This window comes from Anser cygnoides, chromosome 1, assembly GCF_040182565.1.
Source record: "Anser cygnoides isolate HZ-2024a breed goose chromosome 1, Taihu_goose_T2T_genome, whole genome shotgun sequence".
NCBI classification, from domain to species: domain Eukaryota; kingdom Metazoa; phylum Chordata; class Aves; order Anseriformes; family Anatidae; genus Anser; species Anser cygnoides.
The window spans coordinates 27,704,970-27,719,243 of NC_089873.1; positions in this window are offsets into that span (position 1 = coordinate 27,704,970).

Below are 14,274 nucleotides of genomic sequence, written 5' to 3' on the forward strand. Positions count from 1 at the left end.
GTGGAGAGGCCCCTGGTGGAGCAGGCTGTCCCCCTGCAGCCCATGGGTCCCACACGGAGCAGATCTCCACGCTGCAGCCCGTGGAGGAGCCCCCGGTGGAGCAGGTGGATGTGGCCTGGAGGAGGCTGCGGCCCATGGAGAGCCCCCGCAGGAGCAGGCCCCGGGCCGGAGCTGCAGCCCGTGGAGAGGAGCCCACGCAGGAGCAGGGGGTCTGGGGGGAGCTGCCGCCCGTGGGGGACCCGTGCTGGAGCAGTTTGCTCCTGGGGGATGGACCCCGTGGTACGGAGCCGTGTGGGAGCAGTTCTTGAAGAGCTGCTGCCTGTGGGCAGCCCCCGCAGGCTCAGTTGGGGAAGGACGGCATCCCGTGGGAGGGACCCCGCGTGGAGCAGGGGCAGAGAGGGACCGTGAAGGAGCGGCAGACCTCAGGGACTGACCGACCGCAGCCCCCGTTCCCTGTTCCCCTGCAACACTTGTGTGTGTGGGGGGGGAAGGTGTTTTTAGTTTGCTTTTAGTTTCTCACTGCTCTAGTATGTTAGTAATAGGTAAGAAATTATATTAATCTCCCTATGCTGAGTGTGTTTTGCCCATGATGGCAACTGGTGAGCAATCTCCCTGTTCTTATCTCAATCCTTTTCCACCATATTTTCTCCCTCTCTTCCTTTGAGGAGGGGGAGTGAGAGGGCAAATGTGGAGTTCAGCTGCCTATGGGGGGAAACCACCACAAATGGCAATGCTAACAGTTTAACAATCAAGTTACAAGCAGCAAGTTACAAAAGAAGTCAAGCAGTCTCTGTCTTTCCTTAGTTTTCCCCTTAATGGTCTCATTAGTTTTTGTAGTTGGGCATAGCAGTTAATGGCCTCTGCAATAAATCCGGCAAAGTGAGGTTTTAAATCATCAAGGTAGATCTGTGCTACTGGTTTGTCTTGTTATTTTCCATGTTGGCCTCTACTGCCTTTATTTAGGTCATGCTCCTTTAATTTTAACTGTTTCAGAGTCTAACAGGCAATATCTAACTCTGAAATATTAAATCTTGACCACAGACACGCCAGGTCAGTGTGTGCTCTAGGCTCTACAAAATGATGAATCAAGGCTTTCCAGGCTCCCATTGGCTTAAAATCAGAAGAGTTTGAAAACAATGATGACAAAAACATGGTTTCATTTTATTTGTCTCTTGCAGTTCAAAACTTTACTATTCAGATTTAATCAGCAGCCCAATGAAGGGCAGAGAGTCCCTTTTAAAAACCCCACCTTCACATGACTCAGGGACCTGGGAGCTTTAGGAAGAGCAGCAAGGAAAAACAAAAATCACAATCAAACCTCAAGGTTGGTAGCAATTTGCCTGACACAAAGATCCTTCATTGCACTCTCAGGATCCACGTACTACAATAATAATCAAATTTGTAACAGAGATTGTTGTGTTTTTTGTTTCCTTTTTCTTGACAGGTTTCATGTCTGATTCACTGGAGTATTTATTTAGTTTGGGGATGTTCAGCCAGTGTACAACTGGAGTAAAACAGACATGAATCATGCTCTCTGTGCGCTCTGTACTGTAGCTGCTAACACTTTATAATGTTGTCTAGAAATCCAGAAGAATGATTTAGTCAAACCATGGCTTCTATTTCATTTTTATTAAACCTGGCTCTCTGCCTAAACTCTTGCCATTTTGAACAGTGAACTTAGGTTAGGATATATTGCTTTATTCTGAACATTTGTAACCTCCATTGATCTGCTCAGGTAAAAGCAGAGAAAAAAGGCTTTATTATTGATGTAGAAAATATTACTTCTCCATTGTTTTTCAGTCCACAATCATTTGTCACATTCTCCTTGATAAATCCTCTTGAGTATTCCTTGTTCTGGGCCTAGAAATATCATCCATGTTTATTTGGTGGGATTCAGGTGGTTTTTCATACAGTGAAATTAACTCCAGCACTTTCTCCATGTCTAACTTCTGAATACCCTCATTTTGCACTAATATGGGTTGCAGTGGCCACTCATCTCAGAATGGGGTGGTATATTCCTGCACCTTTGGTGGCTGCAGGTTCCTGACTCCTCTTGGAGACCTCGTGGCAGCCCTTGGGACGAGCATCCTTCTGCACTGCTGAGGGGCTGGGACCTGCCCCAGAAGTTGTGAGGCCAACATCATGGCTAACAACCTTTCAGTTTCATTCTTCTGCCTGCTACTTGACATCTCTAGTCCCTGTATCTGACAATTCCAGCAGAGTAAATAAATAATTTTCATACTTGTCATCAGCGCCATGACCTGGCCGTGGCCCAATGAAGTGCCTCAGTGCCTCTGCCCTGTGAAAGCCATGATTCCAGCGCCCTTTTTGCTCTTACAGCTTCTGAGGCAGAACAAGCTTCCCAAGGTTTGCGGTCAGTGCATGGCTGTCATGTTTCATTTTGCCTGATACATATCAAGGTGATACCTTCAGCAAGTGCATTTTACTATGCCATTTGTTGATTTCTGCCTTCTAATTCCACCTGCTGGGAACCAAACTGTCGCTACGTTGGTCACCAGGCTATTTTACTGGCTGTTTTCTGAGTCTGAATACATTTTTTTAGAGTTATTAGACTTTATAGATTATTATTTTTCAATGTGCATCCTGTGTGTATGAGTATGCATTCATTTATATTAATTGTCCATTCCTCTCTGGGCTGCATGTCAGTCTGTTTGTGTGTATGTGTTTGCACATGGAGGGTAACATAATTAGTTCTTGCACAGGGTGTGCATCTGCATGCATGCAAACAGGTTAATATATTAATCTCTTCATATATGAGCCATACATTCCCGTCCAGGTTACACAAAGATAAGCTGACGTGTTTTCCTCTAATGCATGCAGCATGACTCTATCCGTATGTCAGTATTTCCCAGCAGCCTGTCACTTGAATCACACATTATGTAAGGAAGGCAGCACTGTTTCCCAGTGGAGAACATTTTATTTTCTTTTTTTTTTGTTTTCTGAAATGAATTCAAGATGATGCTCTGCTATTATGAAAGAAAAAAAAAAGTTTTGCTTGACTGAACTATTCATTCAGATTGGGAGCAATGTCATGTGTAGCACTTAAGAACATTTCTGGATCTGGTGGGTGGGATCCATCCCTCCTGGTTTTGGCTGTACTAATGTCAGGTTAGTCCAAGTTGGTTATCTTGGCTCTTGCTATAGTCAGCGGAAAATAATATAGGTCTAGAAGCTCCCTCCCTACAGTAGACAGACATCCCATCCTACTGTAGATGCCTAAAGCACCTGGGAGGACTGCTGCCCAGCGACAGGTATTTGTAGTAGGTCCTGAAGCTTGCTGGCCTTTGCTTTGCTTTGCTATTGTAGGAGGAGAGTTTTACTCACCTTTTTATCTGATGAAGCGAGTCCTGGGACTCAAGAAAGGCAAAAAGAAATGAACTGAGCCTAGCAGTCTTTGTGTGTTTCATGACCACAGTTTGCCTTGCAAGCAGGTTTTTCAAGCCTAGACATGGCCCAGACTGGATGAAAGGCATTAAAGGGAGTGGACTAGGATATATGAACTATAAATGGCACAGGCATTTAATGGCATAGATCCTGGAGGGAAGCTTCAGCAGACTGTGGACACAAGACCAATGAAATCCAATCCCCTTGAATTCATGGGCTTGCATCTGATCCTACAGGTGAATGATGATTATCTTGCAAATGATGACATCGTCTGATCTTTAGTACAGGGGCAAGGCCAGTGGCTTGTGTTTGCATTGTGCTGGAACTGCTGTGTAGGCAAACAGGACGACAGTGCTGCAGCACTGATAAGCCTGATGTGGAATTTAAAGCAACTGTCCCCTAAGGAGTAAGAAGATGGTGAGTGAAAACAACAGGGCCCAGGAAATAAACAATTAATGTTCGATTTCTGATGATTTCTCCCATTTGCCTTCTGATTCCCTGCAGTATTTGTGAAAGGAAAGGCAGCAGTCCAAGACAAAACCTGGTGTATTTTGCTAATTTTGTAACTATTAAGACATAAAACAGACACAGATTTGGACTAAGTAAAACAACCAGATGATATCCAGTGGAACTGAATCTCAGTAGTTTCATCCTCAGCAAAAGGGTTTAGAAAGTCTAGAAGGATGCTCAAATTTGAAGAGAAGGGAATTTGAAGAGAAGAGATAGGAGCTTTCCCTTTTTTGGCCTTGATACGCTTGAGACGATCAGTAACTTTATGGATCTGGGGAAGCACATTTATTTATAGAACAGGAAGGTTTTTTTATGAGTTGCTGATATACATAAAAATTATAGAAGTTGGCTCTTACTATCTCTAAGCTTCTTCTAAGCGATAAACTTACAGTTTATCTTTGTGCAGAAGATCATTTTGTCCCAGAATTATACAACTGGGCGAAATACCTGCCAATAATTATTTTTAAAAAATGAGAATATTTATTTATTTATTTATTTTTACGAGAATTGCACTGGACCTTGGGTGGAGCTGAATCCAGCTTCATGTTTTAATAGGAATGTTTTGGATTTGGCTGATTTTACTATTCTAAATATGGAAATGTTTCAGATTAAAACATTTATTTTTAGGGCAGTAATACCCAATCTGTCTTAGGCATGCCTCACAGCTGTAGCTTCTTGTTATCCTCTCTTTTCCTCCTCTCTTCCATCATCCCATGACCCATGACTCCTCAGTGCCCCTGCCTTCTGAGATCTATAGTGCTATATTTCCTTATCACCAAGCAGCAAACTTCTTTTTCTCTGAGGTTTGAACCTGGGAGTAAAAAAGAGAATGAAGAAACATAATAAACTTAGCAGCTGTCTCTCTTCTGTTCTTCAGTCTCAGCAATACTTCTGCTTTCGCTTCTATATCTTATCTTTAACATTGTCATGCCTCACTCAGAAGGCTTGCCTCATGGGTTGGGAACTACTGCTTTTGGTGATGACTTGTTACTTTTTTTTCCTTCCATTTATCACGTCTGAGCTAACTCGACAGCTTTCAGCTGCTGCCAGGTTGTCAACACTGGATCCAGATGTTCCCAGAGTACAGACTGAATGTAGTAACAGCTTTCAAAATGCAGCATCTGACAGCTTGCGGCTCCCTACATTTCTCTCTTCTGCACCACACATGCCTCAGCCCTTTCCTGGAGGGATCACATCATCAGCAGGGTGGGATTTGGCTCCTTTGCCCCCTTGCCCCTTTCCTTTTGGGTTGAGACTGCCAGCCTGGGAGTCTGCGGCGATGCTGGTGTGGCTTAGAGCAGAACTGGAACGCCTGCTTCCCATATGGTTCAGAGCAGCTGGCGGATGGTAATGAATGCCAGTATCCAACGGCAGGATCCTGTTGTGTGTACGTGTTTGTGCCATGCGTGTGCACCTTCTGAATTGCTGCTGTGTTGGGCAGCAGCTTTCTTCTCTCTGCTAACAAATGCCCTGAACAGCTCCCATAAAAGTGCATATTACTGGGCACTGCAGCTTGCAAATCATAGTTTTTATTGCTGTGGCTTACATGCTAATGTGTATGTGTCAAAGCATTTTAATGAACTAAGCAACATAGCTAGAAATACATTTTATCTATATTTTGCTGAGGGATGTGGGAGAGATGCCAGCTGGATATCTTGATTAAGAATCAGAAATGACAGTGACAAGTCTCTTCTTTAAAATATAACATCACCCAGTACCTAAAACATCAGCCGTGATGTTTATATATAATGTTTACATATGAAGCATGACTACCTGCATATGAAGCAGACTACCTGCAGGGTAGTCTTTCTGCAAGGTTGCCATGTTTTCAAGAGCTGCAAAAATATCTGGAAGCCTGCAGCAAACCCACAAAATGGAAACATGTTCAAAACTTTCCCTGACAGGACATTTTCAAATGAAAGAATATTTCATCCTAGGAGCAGGTCAGTTTGAATGCCTGCCTCAGGAAAAGTGAGGACTATTTTGAAGCTGAGCATGGGTAAGCAACAGAAACTATATAAAAGGCAGGGCATGTTAAAAATACCACTGCCTGTTTGTGATTCAGGACACGTCCTCCATGAAGCTTTAGTTACCTCTAGAACTGACTGGGTAATGGGAACAGCTTTCCAGCACTTGCTCTTGCCCATCTGGCTAAGGGGTTTTGTGCACTTGGCCAGGACCTCACAACTTTGGGGACTGTTGGTGTGTGGCATTTAACCAAGGAGAGCAGCTGCTGCTTGTTGTTGAGCCAAGTGTTGCCCAGTCCCCGACTGTGAGCTTGTCATATAACCTATCACCATAATGGAGATAATAACATTTGCCCTTCTTTAGAAATTACTTTGAGATCTGCCAAAGAAAAGGGCCTATTCAAATGCAAAGCCTGATGCTTTTATTTATTAATAGATGTTGTGCCAGAGTCACCAATCTGCTCTTGATGCCTAAGTGCTGCTCTGAAAACAGAATCTGCCTGCCTGATTTAACCCAGCCGGCGAGCTGAGGCCTAGGGCTGCTTTGTGATATTAGGAACAGCACGAAACAGCCAGATGTTAACCAGCAACAATTCAAGCCTGGTGTTATCCTGCCTGTTATCCTCTAAAACTTGAGCAAACGTACAACTGCCTAAAGCTTGCCCGCCAGCAGCATCGCTCCTTCACCTCCTGATGCTGAGCACTGGGCTTCTCAAAACACTCTGGCACCCTCAGAGGATCAGTTATTCTTGCAAAAATAAATAGTGATTACAGGTCAAACTATCATCTCCCCAGGGATTTTTTTTTATCTGTGCCATAAGACCCACAGGGGTGTCTCCTTTGTGTTGGGCTGGTAAACACAACACAGGACTAAACTGTGTTTGCCTAGTACATTAGCATTACCCCAGCACTACCTGGTGTTCCTGGAGACTATGGCTCAGCTCAGTCTCAGCCAAAATTTCTAGGGAAGATAGGCAGGGTAAAAACAAAACAAAACAAAACAAAAAACACCTCATTTCAGAGAGTCTTGCTCTGGCTTGATTCCTCTGCTATTAGCGGGTGGGAGATCGGCTTGTCTAATGTTGCGCTTGCTGCCTTTTCTTTTTGACTGTGCAAGCAGCCTTGCGCTGATTTAAGTCAAAGCAGAAATTTGCTGGATCCATATTTGCTGTTCTCGGGGGAGTGCTTTATTAGATTACTTCTCCCTCCACGCTTACAGTAATAGATGACTTTTAGAAACAGTTCTATTAGGATGAAAGCGGAGGGTATATTTCCACCAGTAGAGTGCTCAACAAACATTTGTTTTACCAGATGAAATATAAGTGCAAGCAACTTCATTAATACCCTTTTACAAAGTTGGTTGTTCTCCTAGAGCCAGTGAGTTACAGTCTGTTTATTTTGATTTCTCGATTTAGCATATTCGTAGAAGAACTTTTTATTCCAGACACCACGTAGGCAGATGCATCATTGCGAGCGCAGGGGGGTTAAGAAACCTCCCTGTAAGCCAGAGGGAGCCCCGTCGCTGGGTGTATATTGAGGCGTTCCGATTAAAAAAAGAATAGAAAAAAGAAAGAAATGGGGTTAAGCTGAAGCCAACTCATTCCCTCCTGAGCTCCAGAGGAGCGTTTTCTCCCGAGCAGGCCGCCGCGGTTAGCCAGGAGAGGGCAGCCTCGCCTTGCGGAGCTGCCCGCGGTTACACCGAGGCTCCCTGCCCCGGGGGCGCGGCCTGCTCCTGGCTGCTCGCTTGGCCGTGGATTTTCTCCCTAATTTAGACTAAAACCCGGGAGCGGCGCTTTCTAACCGCACAACGCGTGTCCTCGTGGATTAAGCAAAGATAAATACATCCAAAGTGCTCCTTTCAGCTGAGACATTTGCCCCCGTAGCACCCTGTGCCTCACCAAACGGGGCCCGCAGCGTGGGCAAGAGGCCTCCGGGGCTGCCCGGGGCTGGTTGCGCTCTCGCTGTTGTGGGTGAAATTTAGTGCTTTGGAGAAAGCCAGATCACAGCAGGGTAAACATGATGGGAGATGTGTTAAGCTTAGTGAGCTCATTTTGGTTGACGAGAGCCTAATTTTCAGCTGGTTTAGATCAGTATCATTCATAAACGTTGGAATCACAGAATCATTTAGGTTGGAAAAGGCCTCTAAGATCAGAAGATGAGGGTCACTGGAGCAAACCATGAAGAAAAAAAAAAAAAAACCATTGAAATAAGTCCTGTTTGCCTTTCTCTCTGATTACTAATACCTTTTAATGATGTTCTCCTTCACCATGGGGTGGGATTTCCCTTGGCTTATTTCAGTTTCCATTGAAATAACTTGGAAAATTCCAATGGTTTTGGTGGAAACAGGCTCAAATAACCTGTGATTCTCGGAAGTGCTCTTCCTTTCCAAGAAACGTCAAGAGTGCTCTATCTTTCACAGAAGTTTAATGCTTCTTCACTTTTGATGCTGAAAATGCATTACATCAGAAATAAAACACAATGTAAATGAGATTATACAATGAGCTCCCTACTCAAGGAGATTAAATTGCACAGCATTTTAAATATCTTGCATTAATATGCTTTGGGCCTTTATTTCATTTCTTTGTCTGACATTTGGAATTTAATGAACAGTCCAAGCTACCTTAATTTTAATTCATTGTCTTTAAGGATTTGACATATACAGTGAACTTGGCTCACGCTCTTTAAACACAGATTTCTACTTCTTATTAGCAAATTCCTGGAGCTTCTTCAGTTTTTGTACCTCCACAGCATTGCTGTGAATTGACAGAATCACTCAGAAAGCAAAGCTATTTTTGGGTGTCTCCCTGGTCAATAACGAAAAATGTTCCTCTTGCAAAAGAAAACTATTTCTCTTCTGCGTGAGTCATGACTCTGCTTGTATGCACAGAGTGAAAGATTTCCAGCTTCTCAGGCTTTGCTGGCATTCGGGGCAGCTTTCAGCCAGCCAAGATTCACATGTGGAAACTAAATATGGTCATAGGGTTATACTCCCATTTTTTGCCCATTACTCAGGCTCTTGCATGGTGTACTTCGATGCCTGCTCCCTTTCTGCCACTCTGCATCTCCTTCTGCAGTGTTAGTTTACTCTGTGGTTAAAGCTAGTAAGATCTTAGACAGCACCAGTTACAAACAAGCAGTGTTTCTTGTTCTGATGAGGAGTACTATATAAACGAAAGAGCTAGTATTAAACCCTGGAGGGAAGCTAAAGCCCAGGTACCTTTACAGAGCTCCATTCTAGAGGGTGTCACCTTAAGTCTTAGTCCAACTTCAGCTGTAGTAATTGCCACAGCTTCCATGGCAGAACCTGCCAAAAATAGAAAAACAAGATGGAGAGAACATTTTTTTTTTAAACAAAAAAAACAACAGAACAGCCTGTATATTTTCAGCAACAAGAAGTCAGAGGGACATTTTTATAATTATATACAACAGCCAGAAGAGTTCTGATGTCATGGGAGCCAGAAAAAATATGTCTGAAATTATACTACATTTTACTGTGAAAGTTAATCAGTGAGCCAAGGCATATTTAGGTTCCTGTAAGGGTGTTTGACCCCTGCTTAGGCCTGGTCAACACATGTGGCCACGGAAGAGCAGTGGCAAACACAAATTACTGAGGTCTGTCAGCTACACAGCTGTTGGCGAGGCGCTGACTCCCTTCCCGTCATCTGTCCCAGGGAGCTCTTGTCCCCTCCTCATGGACTTTATGGACCTGGTGGGAGTAGCAAGGGGCCTGATCTCATACTTAGGGCTGGGCTTCAACTTCCTTAACAGGTCTGCCTTCTCCATTTGTCTCAATGCTCTTCTGAGCTGTGTAGAGAAAAAACTTTCAGCATTCATCAGTGAAGAAGAAACATTAGCTTTGTTCCCAGTTTCCACCTTCAGCCTCCACTGAGAGTTCATTACAGAATGGTAAAGGCTCTGTGACCAAAGGTATCTACAAATCAGGCCCATCTGCAGCAAGGCATTTACATAGTGTCAAATGCATAAATTTTCCCTGCAAATTAAATGAGACTGTGTACATGCTTGATTAAGACAGACTTATGCTCAGGCTGGATTACAATTTTGCTTGGGAGATATTTTGTTAGCTGATGATTTATTCTTGCACTGTATAACCTCTATGTGACTTTGTGGCTTGCTGCAATAATTCTGTTAGGAACCAAAACCACAATTTTTAAACAATAGCTGTGGCAACTACATGGATTAGTGAGCTTGAACCAGAAGTATCTGACACAAGTTTTTCAAACTTTTCTTTTTAGATTACTTTTTTTTTCTTGGTGTGTGTGTGTGTGTGCAGTTTTTGTGTTTAACGGCAAATAAGTTTCTAGTAAAAGAAACATACAAAAACATTATAACTTTAATTGGATAAATAGGGCTTATTTTCTTGACAAATGCCACACACTGGAGAGCAGCAGCGTTTAGAGTTTAGATTCACATCGGATTCACCATGATCACTTCACTACCTTCTGGCTACGGAGGGGTTTTTAAGGCAGAAACAGTTCCAGCTTCAGCCCTAGGTCTGTGTAGCACAGAAATTACCAGAAAAATAATGTCAGTTTTGGAAGAGGTATAAACTAAAAATCCTTCAGCTTATTTCTTTAGTTTGAGAATCAGACCTTTAAAGAGACATAGAATAGACATTTCTGCAGGGCACTATGAAAGTGTTTTTACTTGTGTTGTATGTACCAATATTTATTCTGGAAACAGAGAACTTGTTTTCTGAGAACTGTTCCATTTCATGCCCCTTTTCAAGACTATTGAACTGTCTTCAGAAATATTCAGACATGCCTTATGCCAATTATTTGCACCTGTTGCATTCCTTATGCAGAATTAAGTCACCGATTCTTTTGCAAAGCTCCTAAGAGAGTTATGTTCCACCTCAGAATATCATTTGGTGTTTATATGTAGTGAAATGTGATCATATGTACCATGAAAAGGGATCAGCATGGCTGCTGATCTGGACTGCAGCTATCCGCATGCTCTTGTTTGACAGATAAACTATTATTTTTTAAGATAAAAGTGTTATTTCTTGACATGCTTCCATCCATAGTTGTGTTTGGTAACCCAGCAGGACAGCTGAGCTGTTGGGAGCAATTCAAAATCTGCATTTGACACGCTTTGTTTTTATAGGGCCACCACAAGTAACATCGTATACAGACGGAACTAGATCCAGCACCAACATCATTGTCTGAGGGGCATTCAGAAACATGGTACGAGGACTCAACAGAAAGCAGGGATATGGTTATCTATTAATTCTGAGCTGCTTTTGTTGTGGTTTTCTGTCTGTGGAATTAAGGCTTTTTGCTTCTAGGTGGTGTTTGTAAACAGAAAAATAAATGTGAGCTTCGGCTAGGAGAAGTTTATTAAATGCTGTTGATCAGGGCAGCTACAGAGTGATTTTTCTGGGCAAAACTTGTTTCCAGAATCATCTACATGACTTGTTGGGAGCTCATTCTGAATATAGAGATCAGAATGGAAACAAAGCAAGACTTTGTTTAAAGTTTCTCAAGTTGTAGACCTTCTTCTGCAGCCATGGTGATGAGATAGCATGGAAGTGGCTTCAGAGGGAGAGAAATACCTCGAGCTGAAGCTCCTGAACAGAGCAGCAGGGCTCTGTGTGACCTCCTCTCAAGTCTACTGAAACAAGCGTGGTACAGCTGAACCTCCTCATGAGCCAGCGACATGTCTGCACAAATGAAGGAATTTCTGGACATTGAGGCAATGTAACTGCTGATGGTGAAACAGCCTGAACAGCTGAAACGACAGTAGTGGCCTCAACAGGGCAATAGCTCAGGCAAGTATGGTTGTAGCTGTGAAGCTGAGTAAAAGGTTTAGTGCAAAGAAATACGTCTTCAACCATTGCTAATGCAAATATATTATTAACTCAGTGTTGTTTAATTTACTTTCTATTGCCTTTTTGTAGGGTGAATCTTGAAAATCAGAAATATTGCTTATCAAGAGAGTCAACCTTCAACTTCCTCAGGACTCAGGGTGGGGGTTCAAACTGTAGGCTTGGTAATATAAAGAGGAATACCTCTGTGCTTGAGCCCTGTTCTGGTTGCCATCAGCAACAGGTCTGCTTTGAGTTTCAGTCCTCATTAATCCATGAAGCAACAGGTCACAGAAAATTAAGATTATTTTTTTTTCCTTATTTTGGATAGCTACCCACCAACAGTAGTCACAGTGTGGTTTCAATGATAAAAGTTTTAGTGCCTCAGCCAAGAAGTAAACTGATGAATGGTGAAGTCCAAGTTTTTTGAAGAAGCCTACAACAGAAAGTCTTTTGCTGAGGAGCTGGGCAGTGCTGGCTGTAACCTCTCTGTGCTAAATACTAGCATTTGGTCAGGCAGTTCTGCAACCTAGAGGAATAAATCTGTATTTTAGATGGCTTTCCTCAAAGAACACTAGTTAGAGATACACAAAATAATTTTTTTTAACTACAAAAATGATGCTCCAAAGACACTCAAATTCAGACCAGAAGACCCAGTATTGCTAAAATCTAACAAAAGCAGCTCCAGCTTTTTGTCTCCAGACATCTTTGTTTCACGGGATTCCTTGGACCGTTTCAGAAACTCAGCACAGATGAAACAGGGAGAATTTTAGTTGTTTCCAAATGTAGTTGGATCATTGTCTAGCAGGGGAGTAACAACATCTACTCTTGTTGAAAGAAGACAGCTGAATTGACAGAAGCCCTTAACAGCTGAATTGGAGCCTACACATAATGAAATAAAGAGATAAAACACTGCACAAGCCAGAAGATGAAGCGTCACGAGATGACAAAGTATGAACAAACCTTGAGGGTGCTTGTCTAAACCTAAAGGGACTCTCATGCTGTGTTCAGTTGTCAGTTCCAATCATTGGGATATTTATAGTCCTACAACTAATGTAGACTACACCGGAGGATTTCTGTCAGTGAGACAGATTATATATATAAAGTAAGTGATTTGGCAAGACGACATATGCTGCTGGTTGTGGGGAGCACAGGCTAAGTGTTGCCCACCAGCACCTTGGAGTTGGGTGTTGGGACTGCGAGCAGAGTTTTTCTAGCATCTCCTGAGCCTGCTGGCTGCTGGCAGCACTAGGTGGTTCCCCAACCTGCTTCCCAGTGTGCTCCTCCAGAATGGGAGGCAGTTTTCAGGCTCAGAGGTTCACCCAGCCGGGCTCACGTGTGAGTCTGGTCATACATACCATGTCCAAGGTAAGTTTTGGGGTGACTTGTCAGTATATTTAAACCTAGCTCTGTGTGACCTTACCTAGGGTCATTTCCCTTCAAGGTGAATCATGGTTAAGTAGAAATTTGCACATCCCAATAATACTTTAGTGCCTTGGTTACTGTTGTCTCTATTAGTGATTGTCATACTCCCCCGCTCCCTTTTTTTTTCCTTCTGAGTCTCCATCCATTGCTACCAGATGGAAGTGTGTCTGCTGTACACAGTTTCACCTTATTCCCCCAGTATAAAAGACAAACCCCCTGAGATTCTCTCATCCCATCATTCTCTCTTTAGACCATGTCTGTTCCTTTTGATGTACTTTTTCCTTTGCTTAACACCAGCTATTTCTGCGTCACTTTTTTTTCACTTTTTTTTTTTCTGCCAGTAGGATTTCTGGCATCATGTACACCTGGCAAGCTACATCTGGAGCTCTGTTTGCTGGAGATGGGCAGGCTGCATGTTTTGATGAGTAATAGTCACAGATGAACGCCTGTATTCTGGTAATTGCCAAAAAGTTATACAACGACAGGTCCTGTGGTCCCTTAAGATTTCTCTGAGCTGATCCTCTGGTGTAAAGCATTTTGTAGCTCATTTCCCAGCTCTTGTTGGCAACCCCCGAGAATGCCTGTCACCTCCAGTTCCTGCAGGAGAAGGTGGCAGCCAGGGGAACTTCAGATTCGTAGGTCTCAGCAGTGAGTGGATGTGACCTGAATGCCTGTAGACTGAGTTTTATTGACAGTTATGTCCCAAGGAAACTCAGGTGTCTGTAGAGTTATGTTGATTCAGGTTCTCAAAACAAAAGCAAATTACTTACTGGTATTGAGCCTAGGGCCTTTTGTGGATTGTGTCTTGACTGAACACTAAAATGTGTCTTGACCATATGGTACTGAGTCTGATTGTTCTCTTCCCACTTCCACTATCTTTAGTAAAAACAATTACAAATCAAGTGAGAATACTGTTCATTTAGGTATTGTCATAGATATGAACACACAACATTTTACCGTTGAAGACAGTGTGCACTAACTGTACTACAGAATTGAAATTGTAATTAAAACTACTACAGAAGAACGCCAAATAAAAATAACATATCCTGTATCACATAGTGCTCCAGTGTCAGATAGCATGAGTGGAAAATTTAAGGTTTGTAAGACACCAATGAAGACAGCAAAGGTATTATAGCTTAGTAA